The sequence below is a fragment of the Myodes glareolus genome, chromosome 9 (genome assembly GCF_982192425.1).
Source record: "Myodes glareolus chromosome 9, mMyoGla1.1, whole genome shotgun sequence".
Classification (NCBI taxonomy): domain Eukaryota; kingdom Metazoa; phylum Chordata; class Mammalia; order Rodentia; family Cricetidae; genus Myodes; species Myodes glareolus.
The window spans coordinates 85231270-85254945 of record NC_142034.1 but is presented as its reverse complement, the minus strand read 5'-3'; positions in this window follow the sequence as shown (position 1 = coordinate 85254945).

Here is a 23676-nt window from a genome sequence, read left to right as displayed (position 1 = left end):
ACTTTGGAAAATCTTGTTATTATGCAAAATATAAGTAAAAACTGGCTCAAATATATTTTTGTATTTCAAATTTATTCAATTCTATTTCAGAGAGAATCACTAAATCATATCAGAACATGAGCATTATTTGAGAATAACCCAGTCTTCCAGTTTTACTTTGCATCTAGAAACACTTTTTCCACAAGGACTTTATTATAAACCCAATTACGAAAGTCAACAGTACTAAGTATTCTGTGTAGATTTCATTGCTAACTTTAGACAGGCTGAAATAATCTGAGAGGAGGGACTCAACTGAGAACTATTATGGATGAGATTTTCTGGAACCTTAATAGATACAGAAGGGTCTAGCCTATTGCTGGTAGTAACATACCTAGATAGGTGGTCCTGTGTATTTAAGAAAGCTAAGAGAGTATAAGGTAGACTGGGCGGCAAGGAGCAAGCAACATTCTCCATGGGTCCTGCTGTACTCTTTTGGCCATGAAGTAGGTTCCTTGGTTGAAGATATTCTATGTGGACCAACAAGCGGCCTTGTCTTCAAGTTTCTTCTCGGAGTTCCCGCCTTGACGTTTCTCAATGATGGGACTTGGATCTAGACTTGTAAGCCAAAAGGATACCACCGTTCCCCTAAGTTACTTTTGGTGAGGATGTTTTATGACAGCAATGAAGCTAGAGCAGATATAAAAATGTTCTATAGTGGGGATGGAGATGTGGTGACTGAGGCTCTTTGAGAAAACAAAAGGTGGAAGAAGTAGGACCGTCCTACAATCACAAAATAAACATTGGAGGAAGCCAGGAAGGTTTCACAATCTAGTATAGTTCTCCACAGTAGTTTTGCCTCTGAGAAGAGACCTTTAAGTTCCGTCTTCATTACTTACTCCATGTTGGCAATCCCACAGTTCCCCTCAGAGGACTACTCAGTATCCCCAGCAGAAAGAGACTGAAAGTGTTTTTGGATACAGTGTAAGGGAATGGACCACTACATCATGTCTACTTGAGGGGAGAGATTAGCAAGCAATAGCTTTGGTCCTTGTTTTCTGCATCATGTAATTTAAAAACCAATATAGTATTTAAATAATGAAATAAACATTGAAAAATAATGTTTCTACCTCGTACTTTAGCATGTCTCATGAACATATCAATTATTTTCATCTTTAAACAATTGTGACCCATAAGGAAGCCCAACCTTTCAAAACTGCTTGGTTAGAGAGGAGACTACTTAACTAGTGAGTACTTAAACTAAATTCAGATATAGACTCTTACTGTAGAACATGATTTATTTTATTTATTCATTTGTTTGTTTGTTTGTTTGTTTTCTTAAACAGAATTCTGCAACTCTAAAGGATTAGTAAAGCCATGTCAAAAGAGCATTGTTCACTTCAGACTTTCTGTCTAGTTTTCAGGAAAGCAGATTCCTGTTTCCTACAATAAGGGCAAGATCAGTGAGAAACTGAAACTGTTTCCTCCAAGATGATTGCAACAATATTAACTATGCCAATACATCACTATTCTTCTCATTAATAGATCTCTATTACAAAACAATGATCATTTTCATTTAAAGAATATTATCAATAAAACGTTTATCAGGAAGTCTTATGTCAAACATAATTCCATGTTGGCTTCAATTGTGCCTCATAATCTTTCATTCAAGCCATGCCTACTGTGTAACCTTTCCCAGGAAATCTTGGCAATACCTGCTGTAGTTTAAGAAAGAACAGGATCTATTTATGACCACCCTTATTCGTCCTACTTGAATGAAAACTTCTACAAGCAACAGTGTCAACTCCTCCAAATTTGTATGGTGCCTGAGCCTTATGCTAAAGTAGCAGAAACAGGTTGACAGGGAACGAGCATTCTACATCAATCATTTCTGCAGTTCAATACATCTGTTCTAGTTCTTAGTATAAAGAATATAGTTGGAGGTCAGACATAGTACCACATTACTTTAATCCCAGTTTTGAAGTAGGCGAGAGGAAGTTGATTCTCTAAGATTAAGGTCATAAAAGCCTGTATAATGAGTTTGAGGCTAGCCAGGGTCACATAGTGACAACTCATCTGAATATATATATATATATATATATATATATATATATATATATATATGTGTGTGTGTGTGTGTGTGTGTGTGTGTGTACATATGTGTGTGTGTGTGTGTGTACATATACTATTCCATATATATGAAGAACTCATGATTCATTGTGGTGCACAGAAATGTTCCCAAGATACAATAAATTTTTTTAGTGGTTCCTTAAACAAATTTTAGAAAAATAAGAAAGTTGCAAAGCTGTAGTGAAATCAAGTTCCCCAATACAAAGTCACATATCTTTGTTTTTCTATGTTTTTATTCTCATAACCAAAATATTTCACAACTTTGTATATTTGTTAACTTTGCTGTGTACTCACAGTGAGGTCCAGCTGCTGATGACTGTGTTTACAATGTTAGGATTATGGATTGAGGTCCAGTGACTGATGACAGTGTTCACAATGTGAGGATTTGGTGTTGGAAGCTCTAAGGTTTAATAGAATCCTTATTCCTTGCCTGCCAGTCCATGTGTGCAAAATATACAATGTACCTTACTGGTGTCCAGGGAGTGCCATCTGCAACATTACAAAATTCTACTGTCATTTCTAAGACATCATCTTTGGAACTAAATTATAATTGAGGAAATAAAAGTCCCTCAATTATTAAACTTTTTATTAATCTTCAAATGTTATGGATAATGTGGAGTGTTGTATTTCCCCAATAAAATTCTATGTTCTATGCCCTACTGTAGATAGCCTTATCAGCCATTTCTGTAATAAACATGATCTCCATTCAATGTATGCTTGAGAGAAATATTATTATGCAATTTTGTGACCTTATCTAAAATTATTTACAGCAAAGCATTCCTTCATACATTGAGTTTTTTCTTATTTATTGAATATATATTTTTCTCACATAATATTTGCTGATCAGTTTTCCCTCCCTCTATTACTTCCAGTTCCTCCACACCTTCTGTCCCATTCACATCTACTCCCTTTTTGTCTGCCTTTTGAAAACAAGCAACATTCCAAAGTATAATAATATAATATATTACGCATATAATATATATATATATAATATTATGCAATAAATATAATTAATAAAATAAAACAAGACAAAGCAAAGTCCAACACATTGGAATTGGAAACAAACAGAACATAAGGGAAAAAGCATGAGAAGACACAAGAAATAGGTACCCATTAATTTGTGCACTCAGGAATACCATAAAAACACTAAATGAGAATCTATAATATATACATGTAGAACCTGGTGAAGATGCACACAGGGTCTGTGCATGCTATCCTACTCTCTGTAAGAATATGTGTGCTTTGATAATGTTGATTTAGAAGGACTTAGTTCCTTAGTGTCCTCCTCCCCTCAGACTCTTATACTGGTTCCACCTCTTCATCTCTAGTACTCCCTGAGCAATGAGGGAATGGACTTGTAATTCAGTTTTTGCTCAAAGAGTTTTCATGGGCATCCTCAGACATCCAGAATTTTATACTATTCATCTTATTTTATTCCAGAGCATGAATAAGATCTCATTTGAGAGAGCAAATATACTCAGGTACAAGAAAATGCAAACACTGACATGTTGTACAATCTTTTTCTATAAGGCATAAGACCTTGTTTCCATCCTCAGCACACACTCATCCAAAAGCCAACAGATTCAGATTCCCACTCTTTCTCCACTTTGTCTATTGATCAAATCACTGAGGAGTTTTAATATTTATCTAACATCCTTATTATTGTTGTTATTGTTGTCATGGCTGCAGTGCTTTCAACAGGTGGTTAAAATCACAAATTTAAAGATAAGACTTTCCTCTCACATATTGAAAATCCACTGATATGAGCCGGAGACTCACATTGATGATTAACAATAAAACAATCATTACCCCTTCACTTCTCCCTTGAACATAGTTTGGGCATAATTGGAGTAATTTATACTTAATCTTCAACTCAGTAAGTAGGCTGAGTTACCATAAATCAACTAAAAGAAACGTAATGGATTGCCATTTGAACTCCAAGTGTTCACGATTATCTGCTAAGATTAACATTTTAATGTATCTGATATATTTAAGACATAGTGATTTTCAAATTGCTCTCTTGCAAATATGCAGAAGTTATCAAAACTCACACTGAAGTAAATAAGTGCCAGTGAGCTTGCTGTGACAGCCCCAACATGCTTGGCACCTTTCCCCAAGCTCTAGGTGTTTCTTTATAATCTAGCTTCAGCTATTTTGATTCAGTACACATTGGGGGTAGGTAAGAAAAAAATCATTTTTCTTATTCCTCCAGTTAAATGCCTACTCCAATTTAACTTTCAGAAAAAGATCATTTTTGCTGTGGGTCTCTAGCTTCACAAAACAGATCAGTTTTCCAACCTTCTCCCCCATTATATCTAATATACATTTATTTCCTTTTATAAAGCAAAGAACTGTGACAATGGCCCACTGGGTAAAGTGTTGGCTAAGAAAACTGGAATATCCAAGTTCAGTTTCCCAACACACATATAAAAAACTGGAAAAAAACAGAGCATATCTCTAACCCCAGCACTTGGATTAGAGAGTGAAGATAGGATGACCCACTAAAAGATTATTGGCCAATTAGACTGACTGAAACATCTTCAGGTTCAGTGAGAGAGGCTCTCTCAAAGATACATGTGAAGTGATAGAGGAAGGCCACCTGACATCAAACTCTGTCTTCCACATGTATACTCAAAGGGAAGCACACCCTCCAAAACATATATGCACACTCATGTACACACAAGTAAACTTGAAATCACTACTCCATCCTCCATCCTGCATTAGAATATCGCTGTGTACACTTAGATGTTATGTATATTCATTTAAATTTGTCATTATAAATATGACCAAAGACATTCTCTATAGATCCATGCGCCAGAAAAAAAAATCACATTAATGAGTGATGCAGGAGAATTGTCTGTATTCTGTCAATCATGTTTTAAATAAACCCTGATTGGCCAGGCAGGAAGTATAGATGGGAAAACCAGACAGGAAGTAGAAATGATGCAATGAGAACAGGAGAATTCTGGGAAGGAGGAAGTTGATTCCTCCCACTCCTGCCCAGATCACTGAGGAAGCAGGATGTGATCTGTCAGCTGAAAAAGGTACTGAGCCAGGTGACTAAAATAGATCAAAATAATGGGTTAATATAAGTTACAAGAACTAATAAGAAGCCTGACCTAATGGGCCAATCAGTTTTATAACTTATAGAGATCTCTGTGTGATTTTCTCTGGGACTAAACAGCTGTGGGAACCGGGCAGGACAGAAAACACACAAGCAAGCCCCCTCATGTTACAGAATGGCGCCCTCAATGTTACAAATGAGAAATGAACACAGGGCCAAATAAAGAAAAGTATTTTTGATGAGACAGATTTTAAGTTTGCATATCCCAATTGTATCAAAATGCTGCACAAAAGTAAAGTGAGCCTGAAGAATATCAGAGCAAGGACGGATGTGTGTCTGTTAGAAAAATTAGGGATGCTTTTGAGGAGAAGTAAGCAGCAGCCAGGAAAACTAGAAGACTTTCTTATCCCTAAAAGGCAAGTCACCACTGCACAGTAATAATAATAACAATAAAAAACAATCTAATGTGGCAGACAGTATCAAGTGATAGTCTGCTGTTCCAAATATTGGCATAACCACGGCACTGTCTACACTTCTGATCAAGGAGACAATGGACAGTTAGTGGAAATAACAGGGATGGTATGTACAAATGATTCCAGAAAGAGCAAGGAAATAGTGGAAGAAGTTGAAATACAACTAGAGACTAATGGTATTTCAGACATGTTAATCATCATCATTATCATCATCATCATCATTGTTTTAGGAACTTGTCATTTAACAAAACTAAAATCTTAATTTTTTTATTATTAAGCTTTTAAGTTGATCAGACAAGGATCTAGAAAATCCAAAGATGTTAGTGTAGACCACAGCAAGAAAGTATCAGAGTCAGAGGAGAGGTAAGAAGATACTGGTAAGAAAACTCATTATTTTCAGCAGGTCCAGTACTTGAAAATCCTCAAGGGAAAGCTGATAATTTTCTTGATATTTGTGGGATATTAAAATATCTATTATTTAAAGAGTATGTATTTATTAATATCCTTAAACAAACATGTGCTATTTTAAATAAAACTTGATCTATACAGCAGTTTTGTGATCTTAATATCTCAATATCTAATATAGAATATAGATCCAAACTTAACTAATAAAGTAGATGTATATTAAGAAGAAATTAAGATAGAACATAATTTTTAATTCAGTTTCATTATATGTGTTCATGAGATAGATTTTGCTAAATTACTTCTATACATATGATGACTTTATTTCTAATATAATACTCATACCTCAGATTAAAATTTAAATTAGGTATAACCTGCTTACTCTCATCCTTTTAACACGTTTATAATCATGTGTGTGTATGTCTCAGGAATTAAACCTAGAGTTAGTGGTAAGAAGTAACTTTACCTGCTAATATATATCACTGGAACCTTTCTTATCTTTATAATTGGAACCATGATTCAACTTATCTACTACTTAAGTATCTTTTGTTAAATAACAATGTATTGAACTGCACTTGCATTTTGACAGAAACAGCATATTAATGTTGTGTTATTGTACTTTCTAGAAGAAATTAGATTGTCAATTTTCCTGTGAATTTTCTGTATTTATTTAATCACACGTTAAATAAGTTGTCAGGCAGAACTTTTCAGCAGCTGCATAGGGGCCTCCCTCCCTTCACTAAGACGTGACACTTGGCATGGTGCAGTAATTGGGAAGAGTTGAACTTAATGATCAATGACTTGTTTGAGCAAAATGAAAAATCCATGAACATAAAAACACAATTGGGCTCTGGAAAAAAAGTGTGCCAAGTAAACAAAAGCCATTACAGAAGTGTTGCCAGGTTTGCTACAAAATTAGACTATTCATCCTTGTGCCCACCTGGACTCACAAACATTGAGATCTATTCACATCCCAGGTGTAATTGTCTTAGATTATGAGGTTTCAAGCAGAAATTCATATGAACATGTATTCAAAAGATTGCAAAGAGGCTTGTAATGTTCTATGTCTAACTTTAGCTTTCACAACAACAGAATGGAGAGAGTCAATGACTTTAAGTTCTGAATTCTCAAGTGCATTTTCCAAATCAAATTTCAAATACAACCATGTCAGAAAACAATGTGTTAAGATGAGTTAGAGGTGGTCATTAGGGAATCATGCACATCTAAATGGAGGCATCGTGGTCCAAGAGTAGATTCCTTTTTTTTTTTTCAGAATGTATTTGATAAGCAAACAGTATTTAAAGTATTTTGTCAAATACTTTACGTGCACGAATCCAAACACTTAAGGTCAAATTAACAAATAGGAAGCTTTAGGACTGAATTTAGAATGCTTTGTGGATTACTGTCCTTATCTGACTATTCTTTTCTTAACTGTGAGCAATATTATGACAAAAAATACTCTAATTCATTTGAATTTTAAAGGCGTGAAATACGATAAGTAATTAATACAACAAACTTTCATTTCCTGACTTCCAGGGGGGCTAAACTTACTGCATTACCTACAGTGTTCTGTTTGATACATCTGTAACACACATAATAAGCATGCTTATAGTGCAAAAGAGAGCTAATATGAGTTGTAATGAAATTTAACAGATGAAAGCTTTCACTAAATTTTGTTTGTAAAGTGTTGTCCTGCATCTGATAGCAAGCTCCTATAGAAATCATTTTTCAGAAGAGCAGAAATATGACAGGAGAGACGAGCAATAGAGTGTGCCTAATTCATTCCAATTCACAGAGTAATGCATTTCAATTCACACAGCGATGCCTTCTAGTCTCCAACATGAGAATCCAATCTAGTTGATGCTTAGTAGAGTTGAAACAAACTCACAGCACCAGAAAACTGACAATGTCTATTCTGTTAAATAGAGAAATATTTTAAATATTTTCCATATTTTCTAAGCCTGGCTATGCTTTATTTACCAAGCTATCCATTATAAAACTGCACCTATTATTCTTGAAAGATAATAGTCTTCTGTGTCTGAATTCTACAATACCCTTTCTTAATAATTAAAACAGGTTGAAGGGACAGATTCTGATGCACAAATCATTTTCAGGAAAGAGTTTGAAGCCTAATGACTGTCTGGTATTTGAAGATTCTGGGAACCAGTTCAGGGTTTGTCATGAACACCTGGCTTATCAGTATTAAAAGCCTCTTCAGAAAACACACCATAACCTATAATCCCAGTTACTAAATAACATCATGAATCCTTGATGGCTTTATCTAGTGTTAAGTGTTATATATCTAGAATTGTTGCTTTTATGCATCTTAAAAATATTCATATTATTTTAATTTAGTTATTCCAAGAAATTAACCCCTCTACATGTTATTCTTATTTTCCATGTCGAGAAATTAAATATAAGAAGAACAGTATTGAGCAGACCAGTGAGTTTCTGGAAGTTAGAAAATATTCTGAATCCATGTGATTCTAGTCCTAGGCAAACAGCTCAGGCATTCCCTGGAGAGAAAAAAAAAAGCAACCTATTTTTAAAAAAAAGTACAATAAGACCTTCATAAAATGCTGAAAGCACAGGATGGGCCCCTGTACCAGTTTGATGTTCATCTTTTCATTGAGGGAGACAAATCAGGTTAAAGGAAAGGAAGATAAAGATCTCAGGATTTAAATATTTCTCCTTTTTTTCTCCCTGAAAACTAACTTATTTACCTGGAGGATAGGAACCTCTGATTATGTCTGTCACGTGAAAAGTTTTGATGAAAAGGACCATGCCATCACCTGTGAATACAACTAGCATATTCCTACTGCTTAAGACATTATGGTCTCAAAATAGCTTTGCCTGTCAGCTGTGCCCCCATCACAGCTATCACCTCCATTTCAGACTGGCTCACTGAAAGTGAAAATCATGACCTAAGATCGCCAATTTGACTTGCAGTAGAAACAAGTCCCAGTGCCTTTAGCAATGGCTTCTCAGTCAGCCCCCATTTTCAGCCACATTCAGAGGGTCCGGTTTGATCACTTGCTCATTCAGTCCTGGTCCAACTGAATTTGGTGAGCTCCCATTAGAACAGACATACATACTGTCTCTGTGGGTGGACCAACCCCTCGCAGTCCAGACTTCCTTGCTCATCTTCTCTCTTCTTCTGCTCTTCAACTGGACCTTGGCGGTTCAGTCCGTTGCTCTGATGAGGGACTTTGTCTCGATCTCCATGTACTGGCTTTTTGGGACCCTAGTCTATTTGTCTATTTGGATACAAAGCTTCCTCGGACTGGATGTGGTGGTGGGGAGCTTGGACTTCCCACAGGGAAGGATTCCCTGCCCTCTCTTAAGGAGGGAGCAGGAGGGGAATGGGAGGAGGGGAGGAAGTGTAAATTTTTTGAATGGAAAAATAAAAAAATAAATAAAAGAAAAAAAGAAAATTCCTAAAACAAACAGAAAGAAAGAAAGAAAGAAAGAAAGAAAGAAAGAAAGAAAGAAAGAAAGAAAGAAAAGAAAAGAAAAGAAAGGAAGGAGGGAAATCTGACTTTAAGTTGCCCAAAGTGACTATGGATTGTAAATGCTTTCCTATTTGAAGGCAATGTTTTCTTTGTATTACAAACTGCACATTAGCATAGTAGAAACTTTTCAAAAATTAAATTAGAGTAACATATCCTACTCACTAAATTACATAGATTTAAGATACAATGCCATTTTCAGTCAATCTTCCCAATATGCAATCTCCTAGGTAATTATAGTGTATTTTATAATTAAAAAGCCAAATGGATGTTAAAGTCTCATATTGTGTCAACAGTACACAGAGTTAAGTGTTACCGCTTCTATTTTCATGCTAGAGGAGCTTAGTCTATGCTCATTTTACAAAGATTTATTGAGTAGCCACAAATACGATCCAATGTGCATGATACAAAGAACTGATTCTGGGGCAGAGCCAAAGCTTTAACTTCACAGCTTAGAAAACATAAATAATCACAGCAACACTAATGGGACAAAGTGACAGGAAGTTGAAAAGGAATCTTCATGATTCTGATACTTCAGGATCTCTTGTAGTCTATGTGGAGTTTCTGCTTCTGTCAAAGTAGAGATCATACAATGAGAAATAAGCCATTTTATACTCTTAATTATATCTTTCTCTACGATGCAGAAGCTATTTGTTCCATATTAGAAATGGATGATTTTTTAGGAATGCAATAATTTAAAATAAGAGCCCATTTCTTTCATGAGGCCTGTGCCATAAGGAAAAAAATAGAAAATGAGGTAACCCAGACACAGAAAGATAATTATCACATGTACTCATTCATAAGTGGTTTTTAAACATAGAGAAAAAAAAACAAAAAAATAAACAGCCCACAAATCACAATCCCAAAGAACTTAGACAACAATGAGGATCCTAAGAGAGACATACATAAATCTGATCTACTTGGGACGTAGAAAAAGACAAGATCTCCTGAGTAAATTTGGAGCGTGGGGACCTTGGGGGAGGGTTGAAGGGGAGAAGAGAGTCAGGGAGGGGAACAGAGAAAAATGTAGAGCTCAATAAAAATCAATAAAAAAAAAACTTTAAAAGAAAATATATGTTATAATTTCCAATGTGAAATAAGATAAGATATTCTACTTTTTAGAGAAATGTAATAAAGCTTTGACGTACAGGTTGTTTCAGAGACAGTTCAGAGAGTCTATTGTTGATAAATTATAATGCATGAGCAAATATCACAAGTATTTGATGACCTGGTGATGTTGTGGTGCAAAAGAAGATCTTTCTGGAGCAAACTAGAAAAGAAGCCGAAGGTTCTGGAGAGTTCGGCTTGTTTTGAGAAGTTTAATAGAACGGTGCCGTAAAGTACAATTCTCAGTAAACCTTTAGAAAACATTGAGCAAGAAAATGACACATCTTATTTAGGACGCAAATGACTTCCCATGACCTTGTCCAAATCTACATGAATATACTGCAATGAAGTATGTTTCCAACAGTCTAGATGGAGCAATAATTGATACCCAAACTGTAGAAACATGGTAGCTAGGACTTGAGTTTGCTGTTTGAGGGGAGTAGGGAGACTCAAGCATGAATATTAATTATGCCCACAGTGCCAATTTGTGGAGAGGATCCTCCAGGGAACTTCACAAATATTTTAGCTGTCCTAGCAATAAAAATGTGAACTCCTATTTCCCTGTGCAGAGGCATTTAGTAATAGGGACATAGAGTCAAGAAGAATCAGATTTTGCCCATTAAAAGGTGAAGTGCACTGTTGAAGTGTTTTACCTCTCCATCGTAGCTTCTGATGTTTAGAGCAAAGAAAAGGGGGCATTACAAATATTCACAAAAGTTACGTAAAATTTGACATGATGTAAGTAGAGTATATTTGTGCTCCGTAATAGTCCCGTTGATTAACATACTTGTGATGGGCTCTATTCTCATATGGTTTTCCTAGTGTTCAAATATACCTGGTGACAGTGGTCCTCCTATTTAACATGTATTTAATATGAATGTGTTGTACCTGGCTCAATGTGAAGAGTAGTAAAGAAAATGGAATAGCTGCGGTCCTGCGAAGCTCAACTTAAAAAAAAAAACATAATGAATATTATGATGAAATGCAGCATGGAGTTAGAAACAGCATACAGAGATGATGCTTAAAAGTTCTGTGGCAGAACTATTTAGTTCTAGTAGTAGTGAAGTTTCCAGGGACAATGCTTTCAGCATGAATTAGGAGATGTTCTCTTGAAAGGTGAGAGAAAGAAGTTTAATGAAGGTAGTAGCACTGACTTGGAATAATGATAACAGGTATTATGTACTCAGAACTAAACACAACATAGTCAAACCAACAAACTTAATAACCAAAGATATATGACTATAAATATATAAATCCTTCGTTTATAGCGTTGGTCACTTTTAGATTTATCTATCCATGACTGTATATCTCAGCTCCCAGGAGGTAGAGTCTACTCTTCCACGTTGAATCTGCTTTGGCTTTATGGCTTCATTTGATCAACAGGAGGAAGAAAGTGCAGCATGGTGTCAACTAAGTTGTAAGATGACTGCCGCCTCCTTCTGTCATTGTGGGGAAGCCCATGAATGTAACCCTTGCTTGACAAAACCACAGTGTAGCAAAAAGCCTTCAAAAGGCTTATGTGTTGCATTGCATACACAAAAGCCTTTCTTACATTCCAGGCCATTTCAGATACTGTCTAGTATCACTGACAACATCCATTATACAGATGAATCATCACACTGAGCCTTGCCCATATTCCTGATTCACAAAATGTGAGATGGTTTAAGTCAATAATACATTTTTTTAAGTGTGGGAAGTGAATGTTTGCACAGTTATGTATAAATTGAATGCGAGCTAATATCACTAAGGGAAGTATTGGGCAAGTGTAATGTACAAAAATATGGTACAGGCAATTAAATGTGAAATGAGTTTCTTTTTGCTGCTTTTCACAAGCCTTTGGAAGTGGTAAACTAATGAGGTAAATAATAATTCTGCTTCTAGGAGCCCTTGATTACCCAGGCTGTGAGATCCAAAATTCAGGATACTCTCCAACCTTGCTATGTGAAGGACAAATCTACCCAGATTTGTTCTTTTATTACAAGTTTTTCCTTCTTGCCACACAAACCTCTTAGGAACATCACTAAATGGTACTAACCTATTCTAGAGAGACATTTGTGTTGACATTCCTTTTAAAAGTTTTGTTATTTCTCTGGGCAATATGCAAGTATCATTTTTGGTCATTTCCTTAAACTATACTCTCAGCAATTTATGAGTACATGTAAATTAAAAAGCACCAATTTTGTGTTAATTAACTCTTGCCCTAATTGAGATTGTAGACACAGGAATAGGCCAGCATTAGAGCTAAACAAAAAGGTTGAGAATGCACCTCCTATTTCTAAAGTCACAGGCTAGGTCAAGAATTCAATCTCCAGAAGAAAAGGAGGAGGGTGAAGAAGGCAGAGGAGGACCAAAATGAGGAAGAAGAGAACAAGCTTGGATGCATTTAGAAAATATCTATTTTCCCTTATAGTGCTTTCACTCAAAGAATTAAATTGCAATGAAAAACATGATGGTATTCTACTTACTGGCCTTATGTTGGAAAATAACCCAAAATTTCTAAAAGAGATTAAATAAATACACCATGGTGCGTATAAGAAGTATTATATTTACAGTAATAAAGTCATTTGATCCACGGAACAGACCATGATGGAAGGTTGCACACATGGTCATAAGTGAAGGAAGTTGGGTACACAGCTCTGTTTTTTGATGTACTTTAGTGTTCCAAGTTAGAATACTAGCTTCCTTTTAGTGTAGACTATAAACTGCAGGTATATGTAACATATATTCTGTGCACAAAAGTAATCATTTTATTTTAAAATCTTGAAAGGTTCAAGCTCTTGAATATATTGTAACAATTCTCCACCTGAGCTGTGCACTTAATGCTTGTAAATTATTCTGAATGATAAGAAACACACAAACAAAGCTCTTTTAAACACCAAATCACAAACAAAACAAAATAAAACAAAAAATAAGCCAATCAAAATACCCTTGTTCCTGAGTGCTATTGTGAACAGTGTGAACGTAAGTGGCCTTTCTCAGCTCGCAGTGCCAGGGAGGGGTAGAGAGGATTCTAGTGCCTGTCCTTTCATTCTCACATAGCTGCTTAGCATCTCAGATTAACTACACCTTATGAGTTTTCAGTTTTTCATCCTTCCCTCATTTCCTCCTTGTGTCTCTTTCTTCTTTCCTTCCTTTGTCTCATATATCTTCCTGAAGGAGAAAATATAAGTCAGATTTTGAAGTTCCAAACATGTCAGGATCTCTAATGAGATGCCCGGATTTTAAGTCACAGGTTTAGAGAAAGTAAACTCCAGTGTGTGTAAGAATGAATGACTGGCAGCAAATGCATTCTGCCAAAGCTACATTTTTAAAAGTCACCCCCTCCCACTTCATAGAGATATGCTTAGCTGCATAGGACTGCAACAGTGACAAAAGACAGAAAATCACCTCAAATATTCCTATGTTAGTAGACCTCTTCTGACCTGACATTTTAGCAGAACCATATAAATGTTGTGGGTATTAGAGAAAGCACATCCATGAACTGAACGGAGTTTAGTTCACAAGAGGTTCCATTTGTTTTTATTGAGGTTAATGGATGTGTGAATGCAGATCCATTAACCCCAGAATTTTTAAATGTTAAATCAGCAGCTTTAAATAAATGTTAACGTTAGACACCAATTACGGATACTGTAATACTAAATAGGGAGTGAGATCTGGAGTAATGCCGAGGAAGAAAATGCTAAAATTTTAAACCCCTTTATTATCAAGATAAAAATGATGTAAAGATATCAATATTTTGTTGGGTCAAGGCCAGTAAAAATAAATTATTTCCTTTTAAAAAATACATTTAGCAAATAGCTCTACTCTCCCTGTAAGACTTTATGCTTCTCAACTTTCACGGGATTATGGTTATTGTTATTAATGTTACCATTACTACTACCCTTGCAATGCCATTACTACATTAAAGAATTGATTTACTCAGATCTTATGGCTGTAATTACAGCATGCACTGAGGAAGCTACACTGCACAGATACATCCAGCTCACTGCTGTGAGAGCTAGGCTGAAGCCCCATGTTCAGCTGGCTCTGAGATTTATTTTGCTCAAATCTAAGTTATTTGCATCAACTCTGTACCCATAGTAGAAGTGATATTTAACCTCTGTTTTGTGGGCAGAATTTCATTCCAGTGAAAGGAATTTAATTTAATTCACCGTGCATTTCCTGGAAGTTCTACATGAACCTAGCCTTATTCTCAAGCAACACTCCTGAAATCGAGGGAGTTCCCAGAATCTGGAACTAAGTCTTAATGGTCAACATGCAGCTATGTTCATTAGTTAAAAGGTGTTGAAATTTTTCACAACTTAAGTTCTTTATTTAGTAACAGTTTTATTACCTTTATGGGGTTTTTAATTGAGATGCTGAAATTATAATGGGCAGCACTTTACTACATTGCATAAGTAATGGCTATTGTTAAAACGGTGTACTTACTTCAGGAATGGCTATAAACTTCGGTTAGACAAGCTTAGAAAACATTGGGAGGAAGTACATATTTGTATAGAGTGTTAGGATATCAAAAAATGCTTCAACGAAGCTTTATTTGCTGAAACAATTTAAGTTCTGCCATATCACTATAAGCAACATTTTGTTTTTCAAAAGAGAATGCTTCATACTATTTAGAATAATGGAGACATGCTGGATCTAAGCCTGAATACATTATCCAATAATAAGTCTGTATTTTAAATGTATAGAAGGCTGAACAAGGAGAACTGCAACTTTTGACGTCATGCTAGACAGCACAAAAAGACCTACTATGCTCATATAAATGCACAAATATCTTAATCACAGTCTCATTTCTCATTAAATCCTTTTGTGCTTTGCTTTCCTTCTTTTATGTTGCTGTTGATGACTTTTGTTATTGCATATCCATCAGGTTGCCATCGAGTCCTTAGTCATCTGCTGTTATTATGGTGCCTCTGAGGTTGTTCACTTTGATTTCTTTTTTCAACATTTGTACTTTGAAGGAGTTTTATTATCTGACCTGAGAACGGGCGTCCTACTGTGAGTATGACCTAGATTATCTTTTTCAAGGTCCACAATCCAAAGAGCCAAAGACTCTAATAGTTCTCCATATTGGTGGATTAAAAGAGAAGAGACTGTGCCCCAGAATGATCTCTTGCTACGTGTGGATCATAAATATTCCTCGATGGACTATGACACTAACAGTTTCATCTTGAGGATGTGGCTCTAGGTAGGTGGCAGAAGCTTTAAGAATTGGAGTCTAGTAAAAAGCCCTTTGGGCTACTGGGAACATGTTCTCAAACATGGGATCCTATCTTCTTTCACTTAACTTTCTACCTGATGAAGTGAACATCCCCACCTACCATTGTATACAGACCCACAATTGGGGAAAACTCTAGGAATCACCTATCACAGACTGAAATTGCTGCAAAAGTGAATCAAATAAGCTTTTATATGTTATATGATAATAGTCTCAGCTATTTATTCTGGTAATAGAATGTTCACAAATGTACCAAGTCATTCAGAAACATCTTGGTTTTTATCTGCAGTTTCTCTTATTGATAATTACTTAATTATGTTTTTGTTTAGTTTATATTTAGTTAATAAGTATATGTTTGTTGCAAACATAATATATATTTTCTAACAGAAAAAGTGAAATGGAAGCAATAGATAGAAAATAAAGTCCAATAGGGGTGTGAGGATACTTAAATAGTTATCAAGAATGTGATTTTATAAATTTGCCAAAAGTATCTGGCATAATCTAAATTCCAGAATTCCTGTAACATCCTGTGACCACAGAAGGATGAAACTTCTTGATCATTTCAAGGTTTCATGAACATATTGTACCTCATGAATTCAATTTTGATTATAGAAGAAAGAGCATTTGGATCCTTTTATGTAGAAGCTGAGTTAGTTACAAAACCATTTGATCACATTAAAAGTTGTCATAAAGTATGCCAGAGGCACAACTTCTTCAGAATCACAGTATTAACAAATGAGTCTCGAATTATACAGAAATGCACAGTCACCATAAGTATGAGATATGGGACGTGATACTTATATACTCATATATTCATTCTCGCAATTTTTCAATGATTCATCAAATATTTATAATTGTCGTGCTTCATACATGTTTTGGTTCCAGGAGTTAAAGGAACTAAGAAGACTATAAGGACATCCTAATCCTCAAGGAAGACAAGTGGAAGAAGGGATCTGGATGAAGGATAAGATGCCATTTACAGCAAAACAATGTGGCAATATGTTTACAAAGAACAAAAAAAAAATCACTTTATTTCTACGACTAATTAAGGATTTATAGATATGCCCAACTGTGTTCTACAAAGTTATGCAATTTTAGAAGAATAGTTCAAAAGACAAACCTCCTAAAAGCATGGCCGTCGACTGTTAGAACTATCTGAAGAGGACAGTTAATGACAGCGCAGACACATTTTGACTTTGCTAAGTATAGAAGAATAAATCAGTTTCATTATCAGTTTGAATTTAAATCATTTCAATTATGTTTGAGTCTGAGTAAGCTAACTAATTTTTTTCTAATGAACACTGGAAAACTTAAACATATGCCTATAGATAAGTACTCATAAAGGTTTTATGCTTTCCATATTTGTAAGACAATACAGAAAACTATGGCTATGTACTCACATATAAACAGGCAAAATCTGTCAAGGAGATCAAATTGTAGTGGAATAAAGGGAAAGATTAGCTGAAGATACAGCTCATTTGTATAATGCTTACCTTGTGTGACCAGGTTTTGAGTTTGGTTATCAGACATATAATTCTTTTTTAAAAAACAGTTGAAAATATAAATAAAGTAAATATCTACATAGTAAGGGAAAACTTTAAATCTAAATGGTTCTATGTTCTAAAAACTAAATTACCTACAAAGAATGTAAATATTTTCTATAGAAGTAATTATTTAAAATTTGTAATGAAAAGGTCCACAACAAGTACCTGTTGTATGTGCAAAGACCCAAGTAGCCATAAGATCTGGCATGAGAAATCGGGTAGAAATGTACAAGGTCAAAATTAGCACAGAACCTCTATAAGAAACCCAGTTTCACAGATGCAAAACTCTCCACTAAATCAAATAAATAAGAGTTTAATGAGGAACTTCCATCCTCATTCCTGTGTGGTATCAGAATTGATTTTTCTTTGATATCAAGCAATGCTCTTAGATAAATATGCACGGTGCACTGAGTTGGTGAACTATTCTTGGATAATAAGTTATAGAAATGCCAATTGTCAGAACTTTGAGCTTTCATTGATTGCTGAGAAATATGATAAGCACTACTACACCCTGGTTCATCAGCTTCACCACATCAGGGTTCAGGGGTGACAGCCTTGTGGGTCTTGTCAATTTCTTAACTGTCCTGATTTCTGGCATAAAATCGTCATAACCACAGACAATGGTGGGAGGCACACAAATGCTCAGGGGAATAACAATAAGTGGAAAATATTTATTTCTTGCTTTGGTGTCTTATAAAAAATAATAGAATTTTCTAACTAATTGTGGATGTTGGGAGTGATACAAAGAGGACATACTTTTTTAGCTCTTAGTGAACAGTAAGAATCACATACAGCGATAAGGGGATAGAGACAGGGTGGATAGATATGATTACATCAGTAACAAATAAAAAAAACCTAATGTATCTTTCTTAATGAATAATAGAAAGGGAGGTATGATAGATTTCACAAATGATCGATAAGTATCGTTTCTTCCTTTTGATAGCCACAACCACTCATGAAGTTCCTATTATATGTGATGTGTTCTGATACAGGAGGAAGATGGAGGCACTCCTAGAAGAAACAAAGATAATGATGTAACAGGAAGGTCCACTTGCTTGTCTCAGCCGTCCAGTTAGCTTAGCCCTGAAATAATCACACAGAAACTGTATTCATTAAATCACTGCTTGGCCTATTAGTTCTAGGTTCTTATTGGCTATTTTTTACATCTTAATTTAACCAATTTCTATTAATCTGTGCATTGCCACATGGCAGTGGCTTACTGGGTAAAATTCTCAGCATCTCTCTCAGGCAGAGCATCTATATGGCATCTCTCTGACTCTTTTCTTCTCCCAACATTCAATTCTGACCTCCACGCCTACCTAAGTTCTGCCCTATTGACAGGCCCAAAGCAGTTTCTTTACTAATCAATGAAAGCAACACAAAGACAGAAGAACCTCTACACTATAGTGACATGGACTGAGATGAACATGTCTCAACTAGGGCATTTAAACAGAGTCAAGGAAGTCAATACAGTAGATAGCTAATCCTTGTGAGTATTTTGAGAATAAACAGCATGGTCTATGCTTTTCTGATTTATAGCATAGTTCTCCAATGAACTATACTCCAGTTGATGCTGTGAAACCTTGGAACTCATTGCTTATTTGGAATGTAAGACTTTAGTTGTTTATCCTGCTTGGTACCCTACTCTCGAACTTTCCAAGATTATTTTAGCTTTGTTGGCAGTTCTTGGAACAAATATTACCTACCTAAAGTAGCAACTTCATGGATTATACCTAAACTGAAGGTGCTTGCCTTGGTCTTGGTGTGCTAAGATGACATCTACTTCATGAGACCTAGCTCTAGTAGAAATGCTATTCTTGGTAATTACTATATGTTTTCCTCATATGATAATTTTTGCCTTTAATAATAAATAATTCAGTAATGTTTTTCATTGAATTTACTACAGAGATTATAACTGGGTAGCCTAGAATGAGAGCAAGGAGAGGACATAGACCACACTTGAGCTATGCAGTTACTATTCCAACAGGATTACAAGGGTTTGGATTCATTCATAGGCAAGGAGTGATATAATTTTCTGTGTACTGTTACCACAGTTAGCAATAGTTATAAAGTACAATAATCTCACATGTGCATCATATATCTTTGTGTTTGCATATAATTAATAGTAAATTTTAGTTATCTTGAATTGAATGATGATGAAGGCCTTAAATCTAAACTAAGATTAAAAGATTATCAATAGATGATATGATAACATCATTCAAACATGTGAAATGACAGCATAGCCAAATTACTTTTCAGGGTTATTTTTTTTGAGAATTCATAGTCAAATTATAGTGTTAGAAACCTGTAGCAACCAATAAAAAATGTCCAAACTATTCTGACGTTAGGCCCAAAGTCTTTCAAAATGACAAGTTAGCATCAATATGTCACCTGCAAATCTGAGAGCAAACATAATTTGAAAAATGATTTAGAATAAACGTTCACATAAATTTGCAAACTTAGTTTGGGCAAAGCAGTTTACATTCACACTAATAGAATATGGCCCACTTAAATAGATGTTAATTAACTTTGATGGAGATCCTGAATAACTTATCATGTTTACTTTGAGATACCAGACCATTTTATTTTTTAATCTTATTTTAAAATTCTACAGAATAAGCTGAGCAGACTCTGCCCCCTTTTTGATCACCTTATTTTCGCCTGTCATCTACTATGGAAACTAAGAGAAAAATCATATCTATCCATATCCAAAAGCACTATACAACCATCATCAAAAACATGAAGTCATAAAGTTAAAACCGTTTAATCCTATTAAAGCCTCATTAAATCAAGGCAGTATTTATAGGACGGGACTTGATTCCCTTGTACACTAGCAAATCTGCAACCTGAGTCAATGTTCACGAATTAATTAGCAACTGCACTAAGGGCAGGTGTTTGACTGACATTTCCCTTGATCTCTTCCCTCAAGGTTACTGCTGTACAGTCATGCGATTCCTTGCCATTAATCCTTAACCCCAACAGAATGTTTGTTTACTCTGCTGAATGAGAGCAAGAGCACGAGCTACAGAGCAAGCTTAGCATGCAAAGAGTTGCTTGTCCAGGACAATAGTTTATGTATTAAAAGATGAAGGGAATCTTTTCACGTGCCATTTCTGCTACCTATATTTAGAATGAAAATGTTCATTGAAGAGGATAACAATAATTTCCCAAAAATTTTTCACACAAATCTACAAAAGTTTTAAGTAGGAAACAACAGAATTTTGATGCTTGAGAGAGTTAGCTAGAATGTTATCTGGTCAAAACCTTCATTTGTTTCCCTTCTGAGAAACTAAGTCATAAGAAATTTCTATTTTCTTTCAACCCAACTAATGCATGACCAATCTAAGTATTAAACTCCTACTTCAATAAAATAGTATTTGCTTTCACTCTTCTTCACAAAGTTTTGGTTATCATTTTTTTTTCTGGTTTAAGTCTAGACTATGACATATGACATTAGCTATTTATGACTTTGTTGGCACTGATAATATAAACATGCTTAGACTTTGAGTGGCATATGGATAATGTCCTCTTCAAATCACTGACAGTGTTCAGAACATAACTTCAAGTTCGGTGTGATAGGCTTTGTGCTGCCCTGCCTTCCAGCACACTTGATGGAGTTGGATGTATTTGTAAGCTTCTCCAGTCATATGTAATTGCTTAATTTTAAATTTTGTGGGTGAATTTGCTTTGACTACTTTCTTCAAATAATTAATGCCTTAAGATACCAAAATAATTTCATTAAAAATCCAGGAGAGAGACTGAAGGTATATTCTTCTATATCTGCTTCAAAAGGAACAAATACATATTCATGTTCAATTCCAGAAGTCATTAATGCCTCTGGGTATACTTTGGAAATGGAAAGTCTGAATTAAAATAAAAATAAGAAAGAGATGTGAATGCATAAATTATAAAATAATTTAAAGAAAACAAAAAGCATATATAAGGAGGACTTTTCATTCTTAATATATATTCTTTTAATCTTGAAACAAAAATTAAAATACTACCCTATACTCAAGTTCTGTTTATTTTAACTATGTTAACTAAGAGAGAGGTAGCATATTCAAAGGCTTTTATCAATTTTTTTTAATTTTTAAATTTTTTTGGTTATTCGAGACTGTTGTGTGTATGTGTATGTGTGTGTGTGTGTGTGTGTGTGTGTGGTGGGCGGGGATTTGAAGCCTGTCCTGGAACTAGCTTTTGTAGACCATCACAGAAATTCACCTGCCTCTGCCTCCCTCCTACATGCTGGGATTAATGGCGTGCACCACCATAGCCCAGCTGGGTTTATCAATTTTCTTTAATATTTAAAATTTTAGCATGCTCAATAAGAAACTTACTGCAAGTGAGAGCGAAGGACATGTAACATTCAAGACGGATTGCTCGCTGCTCCATATTTAGAAGAAGGAGTAAATGTAGACTTGCTAAGTTGTAATATTGGGAATGGAATTGGGAGTTAAAAGCTGAACAAATTTCATAGAAAAATCAGGAAGTTGATTTAAAAAAAAAGCAGCACTACAATAAAGCACAGAGTAGCCTAGAAATGAGAGCTAGAGAGTTGGCATTATTTTAGCACTGTGGGTAAACCGTTCACTAGGAGTATTGAAACAGTCCAAAGATGAGCCACCCTGGTCCAGAACAAGGTGGCATTTGCAACTTGGTAACATGCCTTACTAGGAACTCTGAGTTCATTCAGTTGTCTTGTATACCTCATAGGTGTCTTCCCTGGGAACACAGAACTGAGCAATGCTCAAGTTCAGAAGTCACAGGGCATGTGTCCTCAACCAAACCGGCAACACAACCTGAAACTGTTCCTGGGCTGTGATAGGAGGTCGATTAAGTTACACTTGATGACAGTAAAGAGGAAAATGGCCGTCTTAGTCATTAAGACACAGAATTCCTTAGCAAGAGAAGCAATTCTCACACCTAAATCAGAAAATGAGAAACTGGTAAAGCTACAAAATTTTGGGATATGAATAGTCTGGATTAGTATAGAAAGATATCCATGGGACAATTCTATTCTAAAGATGGTTTGAAAACCTAATGGAAAAGCTTGAATTCTAAGTTTCCCTTGGTAACTCATGACAACCAACCAACCAAATGAAATCATTGAAAACCAATTATAACAACACATACCAATTTATTTTCCAATTCAGTTTAAATTGTATTAGAAATTTTTAAAAAGCATATTTTGTGTAAGCTTCTGGACTTCAAATACTAGGTCAGCAGGAAGATCTTGTGTATTCATTTGTTCTTTTGCTCATCGGTCATTTTATTCAGATATTATTTCTTTAGACTTAAAAAACAAACAGTAACAAAACGAAAAACTCCGTTTAGGTATTATATACTTTCAGCACAGTGGTAGCTTAAACTCAAACAAAGGTCAAATGAAGTCAAAGGGAAAAGGTTAAATGAGATGGCATTCTCATCTAAAGCACTCCCTTTCTTGGTTAAGAAGGAAACATGGGGTTTGCTGTATTGAACTAGATCAAGCATGTAGAGAAAACTTCACAAGTCAATGTTATCAAAAGACAAACAAGGCAGCGTCATCAAAGATTAGAACCCGGGTGCTGAGACTTATTAGTTAGATAATGATAGGGAAAGTGTATCATTAGATTAATTGAGCAATTAGAAGAATCTCACAGCTGCACTTTTGACAACAGGAGAAAAATCCTTCACTTCCTTATTAGGAAGATATTTGAAAGAATATTTAAATGCCTAGAAATAATATGTACCCTCTTAGAATCAAATCTTGTGGGCCCTCACAAAAAAGAAAAAGAAAAGAAAAAGGGAGAAATGGCTTCCTTTGAAAGTAACAAAACTTTTTATTTATATTTTGACTGATAGAGACACATGGCTGTGATTCTACCACCTCATTAGTGGTTCAATTAAGAAAGTCAGTAATAAATATCTTCCAACTGAACTATAGATACGCATATAAAAGCAAGCATATATAATACATTTTTGTATATAGTTATGAATAAAGAAGTCCCAAATCAAGTCTCTAAAAACAGCCCATGATTACCATCTACAGCAATGGAGTTTCTCAGAATTCATAGCCTTTTCTAATCAGTGTTCACAATAAATATCAGTTGAATAAATGCCTCTGTAAATTTCATTTTTGAAAAGTTTATGGTCTGCCTCATTAGCTCAGAGGCTCTGAATATGTTTGTCAAAGGGGGCAGCTGTGAATTTTGCTAATTATCTTATTAATCTAATAATACAGTTCCCTGATCAGTTTTAATCTGACATACTG